Raw genomic sequence first — 7,402 nt, forward strand, 5'->3', positions numbered from 1 at the left:
TTAAAAGCTCAGCCTTAGCCTTGAGCTCCAACTCAGCCCAGTGAAGGGCTTCAAGTTTAAGAGCTCGGCCAAAGCCTTGAGCTCAGCCCAACGAAGGGCTTCAAGTTTAAGAGCTTAGCCTCAGCCTTGAGCTCCAACTCAGCCCAGTGAAGGGCTTGAAGTTTAAGAGCTCAAGCCTTGAGCTCAACCCAACGAAGAGCTTCAAGTTTAAGAGCTCGGCCACAGCCTTGAGCTCATCCCAACGAAGGGCTTCAAGCTTAAGAGCTCAGCCTCAGCCTTAAGATCCAACTCAGCCCAACAAAGGGCTTCAAGTTTAAGAGCTCGACCTCAGCCTTGAGCTCCAACTCAGCCAAGTGAAGGGCTTCAAGTTTAAGAGCTCAGCCTCAGCCTTGAGCTCCAACTCAGTCCAGTGAAGGGCTTCAAGTTTAAGAGGTCAGCCTCAGCCTTAAGCTCCAACTCAGCCCAGTGAAGGGCTTCAAGTTTAAGAGCTCGGCCAAAGCCTTGAGCTCAGCCCAACGAAGGGCTTCAAGTTTAAGAGCTCAGCCTCAGCCTTGAGCTCCAACTCAGCCCAGTGAAGGGCTTCAAGTTTAAGAGCTCAAGCCTTGAGCTCAACCCAACGAAGAGCTTCAAGTTTAAGAGCTCGGCCACGGCCTTGAGCTCATCCCAACGAAGGGCTTCAAGCTTAAAAGCTCAGCCTCAGCCTTAAGCTCCAACTCAGCCCAGTGAAGGGCTTCAAGTTTAAGAGCTCGGCCAAAGCCTTGAGCTCAGCCCAACAAAGGGCTTCAAGTTTAAGAGCTCGGCCTCAGCCTTGAGCTCCAACTCAGCCAAGTGAAGGGCTTCATGTTTAAGAGCTCGGCCACGGCCTTGAGCTCGGCCACGACCTTGAGATCAGCCCAACAAAGGGCTTCAATTTCAAGAGCTCAGCCTCAGCCTTGAGCTCCAGCTCAGACCAGTGAAGGGGCTTCAAGTTTAGGAGCTCGGCCACGGCCTTGAGCTCAGCCCAACGAAAGGCTTCAACTTTAAGAGCTCGGCCACGGCCTTGAGCTCAGCCCAACGAAGGGCTTCAAGTTTAAGAGCTCAGCCTCAGCCTTGAGCTCCAACTCAGCCAAGTGAAGGGCTTCAAGTTTAAGAGCTCGGCCACGACCTTGAGCTCAACCCAACAAAGGGCTTCAAGTTTAAGAGCTCAGCCTCAGCCTTGAGCTCCAACTCAGCCCAGTGAAGGGCCTCAAGTTTAAGAGCTCAGCCAGAGCCTTGAGCTCAGTCGAACGAAAGGCTTCAAGTTTAAGAGCTCGGTCACGGCCTTGAGCTCAGCCCAACGAAAGGCTTCAAGTTTAAGAGTTCGGCCACAACCTTGAGCTGAGCCCAACGAAGGGCTTCAAGTTTAAGAGCTCGGCCATGGCCTTAAGCTCAGCCCGACAAAGGGCTTCAAGTTTAAGAGATCGGCCTTAGCCTTGAGCTCCAACTCAGCCCAGTGAAGGGCTTCAAGTTTAAGAGCTCAGCCTCAGCCTTGAGCTCCAACTCAGCCCAGTGAAGGGCTTCAAGTTTAAGAGCTCGGCCACGACCTTGAGCTCAGCCACGACCTTGAGCTCAGACCAACGAAGGGCTTCAATTTTAAGAGCTCAGCCTCAGCCTTGAGCTCCAGCTCAGACCAGTGAAGGGGCTTCAAGTTTAGGAGCTCGGCCACGGCCTTGAGCTCAGCCCTACGAAAGGCTTCAACTTTAAGAGCTCGGCCACGGCCTTGAGCTCAGCCCAACGAAGGGCTTCAAGTTTAAGAGCTCGGCCACGACCTTGAGCTCAGCCCATAGAAGGGCTTCAAGTTTAAGAGCTCAGCCTCAGCCTTGAGCTCCAACTCAGCCCAGTGAAGGGCTTCAAGTTTAAGAGCTCGGCCAAAGCCTTGAGCTCAGCCCAACAAAGTGCTTCAAGTTTAAGAGCTCAGCCTCAGCCTTGAGCTCCAACTCAGCCAAGTGAAGGGCTTCAAGTTTAAGAGCTCGGCCACGGCCTTGAGCTCAGCCCAACAAAGGGCTTCAAGTTTAAGAGCTCAGCCTCAGCCTTGATCTCCAACTCAGCCCAGTGAAGGGCTTCAAGTTTAAGAGCTCAGCCCAACGAAGGGCTTCAAGTTTAAGAGCTCGGCCACGGCCTTGAGCTCATCCCAACGAAAGGCTTCAAGTTTAAGAGTTCGGCCACGGCCTTGAGCTCAGCCCAACGAAGGGCTTCAAGTTTAAGAGCTCGGCATTGGCCTTGAGCTCAGCCCAACCAAGGTCTTCAAGTTTAAAAGCTCAGCCTTAGCCTTGAGCTCCAACTCAGCCCAGTGAAGGGCTTCAAGTTTAAGATCTCGGCCAAAGCCTTGAGCTCAGCCCAACGAAGGGCTTCAAGTTTAAGAGCTTAGCCTCAGCCTTGAGCTCCAACTCAGCCCAGTGAAGGGCTTGAAGTTTAAGAGCTCAAGCCTTGAGCTCAACCCAACGAAGAGCTTCAAGTTTAAGAGCTCGGCCACAGCCTTGAGCTCATCCCAACGAAGGGCTTCAAGCTTAAGAGCTCAGCCTCAGCCTTAAGATCCAACTCAGCCCAACAAAGGGCTTCAAGTTTAAGAGCTCGACCTCAGCCTTGAGCTCCAACTCAGCCAAGTGAAGGGCTTCAAGTTTAAGAGCTCAGCCTCAGCCTTGAGCTCCAACTCAGTCCAGTGAAGGGCTTCAAGTTTAATAGGTCAGCCTCAGCCTTAAGCTCCAACTCAGCCCAGTGAAGGGCTTCAAGTTTAAGAGCTCGGCCAAAGCTTTGAGCTCAGCCCAACGAAGGGCTTCAAGTTTAAGAGCTCAGCCTCAGCCTTGAGCTCCAACTCAGCCCAGTGAAGGGCTTCAAGTTTAAGAGCTCAAGCCTTGAGCTCAACCCAACGAAGAGCTTCAAGTTTAAGAGCTCGGCCACGGCCTTGAGCTCATCCCAACGAAGGGCTTCAAGCTTAAAAGCTCAGCCTCAGCCTTAAGCTCCAACTCAGCCCAGTGAAGGGCTTCAAGTTTAAGAGCTCGGCCAAAGCCTTGAGCTCAGCCCAACAAAGGGCTTCAAGTTTAAGAGCTCGGCCTCAGCCTTGAGCTCCAACTCAGCCAAGTGAAGGGCTTCATGTTTAAGAGCTCGGCCACGGCCTTGAGCTCGGCCACGACCTTGAGATCAGCCCAACAAAGGGCTTCAAGTTTAAGAGCTTAGCCTAAGTCTTGAGCTCCAACTCAGCCCAGTAAAAGGCCTCAAGTTTAAGAGCTAGGCCATAGCCTTGAGCTCAGCCCAACAAAGGGCTTCAAGTTTAAGAGCTCGGCCACGGCCTTGAGCTCAGCCCAACGAAGGGCTTCAAGTTTAAGAACTCGGCCAGGGCCTTGAGCTCAGCCCAACCAAGGGGTTCATGTTTAAGAGCTCAGCCTCAGCCTTGAGCTCCAACTCAGCCAAGTGAAGTGCTTCAAGTTTAAGAGCTCGGCCAAAGCCTTGAGCTTAGCCCAACGAAGGGCTTCATGTTTAAGAATTCAGCCTCAGCCTTGAGCTCCAACTCAGCCCAGTGATGGGCTTCAAGTTTAAGAGCTCAGCCACGACCTTGAGCTCAGCCACGACCTTGAGCTCAGCCCAACGAAGGGCTTCAATTTTAAGAGCTCAGCCTCAGCCTTGAGCTCCAACTCATCCCAGTGAAGGGGCTTCAAGTTTAAGAGCTCGGCCACGGCCTTGAGCTCAGCCCAACTAAGGGCTTCAAGTTTAAGAGCTCAGCCCTAGCCTTGAGCTCAACCCAACGAAGGGCTTCAAGTTTAAGAGCTCGGCCACGGCCTTGAGCCTATCCTATAGAAGGGCTTCAAGGTTAAGAGCTCATCCTCAGCCTTGAGCTCCAACTCAGCCCAGTGAAGGGCTTCAAGTTTAAGAGCTCGGCCAAAGCCTTGAGCTCAGCCCAAAAAAGGGCTTCAAGTTTAAGAGCTCAGCCTCAGCCTTGAGCTCCAACTCAGCCAAGTGAAGGGTTTCAAGTTTAAGAGCTCGGCCACGACCTTGAGCTCATCCCAGCAAAGGGCTTCAAGTTTAAGAGCTCAGCCTCAGCCTTGAGCTCCAACTCAGCCCAGTGAAGGGCTTCAAGTTTAAGAGCTCAGCCAGAGCCTTGAGCTCAGCCCAACGAAAGGCTTCAAGTTTAAGAGCTCGGCCACGGCCTTGAGCTCAGCCCAACGAAAGGCTTCAAGTTTAAGAGTTCGGCCACAACCTTGAGCTCAGCCCAACGAAGGGCTTCAAGTTTAATAGCTCAGCCATGGCCTTAAGCTCAGCCCAACAAAGGGCTTCAAGTTTAAGAGATCGGCCTTAGCCTTGAGCTCCAACTCAGCCCAGTGAAGGGCTTCAAGTTTAAGAGCTCACCCTCAGCCTTGAGCTCCAACTCAGCCCAGAGAAGGGCTTCAAGTTTAAGAGGTCGGCCACGACCTTGAGCTCAGCCCAACGAAGGGCTTCAATTTTAAGAGCTCAGCCACAGCCTTGAGCTCCAGCTCAGCCCAGTAAAGGGGCTTCAAGTTTAAGAGCTCGGCCACGGCCTTGAGCTCAGCCCAACGAAGGGCTTCAGCTCGGCCACGGCCTTGAGCTCAGCCCAACGTAGGGCTTCAAGTTTAAGAGCTCGGCCACGACCTTGAGCTCAGCCCAACTAAGGGCTTCAAGTTTTAGAGCTCAACCATAGCCTTGAGCTCAGCCCAACGAAGGGCTTCAAGTTTAAGAGCTCTGCCACGGCCTTGAGCTCATCCCATAGAAGGGCTTCAAGTTTAAGAGCTCAGCCTCAGCCTTGAGCTCCAACTCAGCCCAGTGAAGGACTTCAAGTTTAAGAGCTCGGCCAAAGCCTTGAGCTCAGCCCAACAAAGGGCTTCAAGTTTAAGAGCTCAGCCTCAGCCTTGAGCTCCAACTCAGCCAAGTGAAGGGCTTCAAGTTTAAGAGCTCGGCCACGGCCTTGAGCTCAGCCCAACAAAGGGCTTCAAGTTTAATAGCTTAGCCTCAGCCTTGAGCTCCAACTCAGCCCAGTGAAGGGCTTCATGTTTAAGAGCTCAGCCCAACGAAGGACTTCAAGTTTAAGAGCTCGGCCACGGCCTTGAGCTCATCCCAACGAAAGGCTTCAAGTTTAAGAGTTCGGCCACGACCTTGAGCTCAGCCCAACGGAGGGCTTCAAGTTTAAGAGCTCGGCATTGGCCTTGAGCTCAGACCAACCAAGGGCTTCAAGTTTAAGAGCTCAGCCTTAGCCTTGAGCTCCAACTCAGCCCAGTGAAGGGCTTCAAGATTAAGAGCTCGGCCAAAGCCTTGAGCTCAGCCCAACGAAGGGCTTCAAGGTTAAGAGCTCAGCCTCAGCCTTGAGCTCCAACTCAGCCCATTGAAGGGCTTCAAGTTTAAGAGCTCGGCCACGACCTTGAGCTCAGCCCAACGAAGGGCTTCAATTTTAAGAGCTCAGCCTCAGCCTTGAGCTCCAACTCAGCCCAGTGAAGGGCTTCAAGTTTAAGAGCTCGGCCAAAGCCTTGAGCTCAGCCCAACGAAGGGCTTCAAGTTTAAGAGTTCAGCCTCAGCTTTGAGCTCTAACTCAGCCCGGTGAAGGGCTTCAAGTTTAAGAGCTCGGCCATGACCTTGAGCTCAGCCCAATGAAGGGCTTCAATTTTAAGAGCTCAGCCTTAGCCTTGAGCTCCAACTCAGCCCAGTGAAGGGCTTCAAGTTTAAGAGCTCAGCCAGAGCCTTGAGCTCAGCCTAACGAAGGGCTTCAAGTTTAAGAGCTCGGCCACGGCCTTGAGCTCAGCCCAACAAAAGGCTTCAAGTTTAAGAGTTCGGCCACAGCCTTGAGCTCTGCCCAACGAAAAGCTTCAAGTTTAAGAGCTCGGCCATGGCCTTAAGCTCAGCCCAACAAAGGGCTTCAAATTTAAAACCTCAGCCTTAGCCTTGAGCTCCAACTCAGCCCAGTGAAGGGCTTCAAGTTTAAGAGCTCAGCCAGAGCCTTGAGCTCAGCCTAACGAAGGGCTTCAAGTTTAAGAGCTCGGCCACGGCCTTGAGCTCAGCCCAACAAAAGGCTTCAAGTTTAAGAGTTCGGCCACAGCCTTGAGCTCTGCCCAACGAAAAGCTTCAAGTTTAAGAGCTCGGCCATGGCCTTAAGCTCAGCCCAACAAAGGGCTTCAAATTTAACAGCTCAGCCTTAGCTTTGAGCTCCAGCTCAGCCCAGTGAAGGGGCTTCAAGTTTAAGAGCTCGGCCACGGCCTTGAGCTCAGCCCAACGAAGGGCTTCAAGTTTAAGAGCTCGGCCACGACCTTGAGCTCAGCCCAACTAAGGGCTTCAAGTTTAAGAGCTCGGCCATAGCCTTGAGCTCAGCCCAACGAAGGGCTTCAAGTTTAAGAGCTCTGCCACGGCCTTGAGCTCATCCCATAGAAGGGCTTCAAGTTTAAGAGCTCAGCCTCAGCCTTGAGCTCCAACTCAGCCCAGTGAAGGGCTTCAAGTTTAAGAACTCGGCCAAAGCCTTGAGCTCAGCCCAACAAAGGGCTTCAAGTTTAAGAGCTCAGCCTCAGCCTTGAGCTCCAACTCAGCCAAGTGAAGGGCTTCAAGTTTAAGAGCTCGGCCACGACCTTGAGCTCAGCCCAACAAAGGGCTTCAAGTTTAATAGCTTAGCCTCAGCCTTGAGCTCCAACTCAGCCCAGTGAAGGGCTTCATGTTTAAGAGCTCAGACCAACGAAGGGCTTCAAGTTTAAGAGCTCGGCCACGACCTTAAGCTCATCCCAACGAAAGGCTTCAAGTTTAAGAGTTCGGCCACGGCCTTGAGCTCAGCCCAACGGAGGGCTTCAAGTTTAAGAGCTCGGCATTGGCCTTGAGCTCAGACCAACCAAGGGCTTCAAGTTTAAGAGCTCAGCCTTAGCCTTGAGCTCCAACTCAGCCCAGTGAAGGGCTTCAAGATTAAGAGCTCGGCCAAAGCCTTGAGCTCAGCCCAACGAAAGGCTTCAAGGTTAAGAGCTCAGCCTCAGCCTTGAGCTCCAACTCAGCCCATTGAAGGGCTTCAAGTTTAAGAGCTCGGCCACGACCTTGAGCTCAGCCCAACGAAGGGCTTCAATTTTAAGAGCTCAGCCTCAGCCTTGAGCTCCAACTCAGCCCAGTGAAGGGCTTCAAGTTTAAGAGCTCAGCCTCAGCCTTGAGCTCTAACTCAGCCCGGTGAAGGGCTTCAAGTTTAAGAGCTCGGCCATGACCTTGAGCTCAGCCCAATGAAGGGCTTTAATTTTAAGAGCTCAGCCCAGTGAAGGGCTTCAAGTTTAAGAGCTCAGCCAGAGCCTTGAGCTCAGCCTAACGAAGGGCTTCAAGTTTAAGAGCTCGGCCACGGCCTTGAGCTCAGCCCAACAAAAGGCTTCAAGTTTAAGAGTTCGGCCACAACCTTGAGCTCTGCCCAACGAAAAGCTTCAAGTTT

This window comes from Gastrolobium bilobum, unplaced genomic scaffold, assembly GCF_033153095.1.
Source record: "Gastrolobium bilobum isolate Gb01-03AN ecotype WA unplaced genomic scaffold, APGP_CSIRO_Gbil_v1 utg13105, whole genome shotgun sequence".
NCBI classification, from domain to species: Eukaryota; Viridiplantae; Streptophyta; class Magnoliopsida; order Fabales; family Fabaceae; genus Gastrolobium; species Gastrolobium bilobum.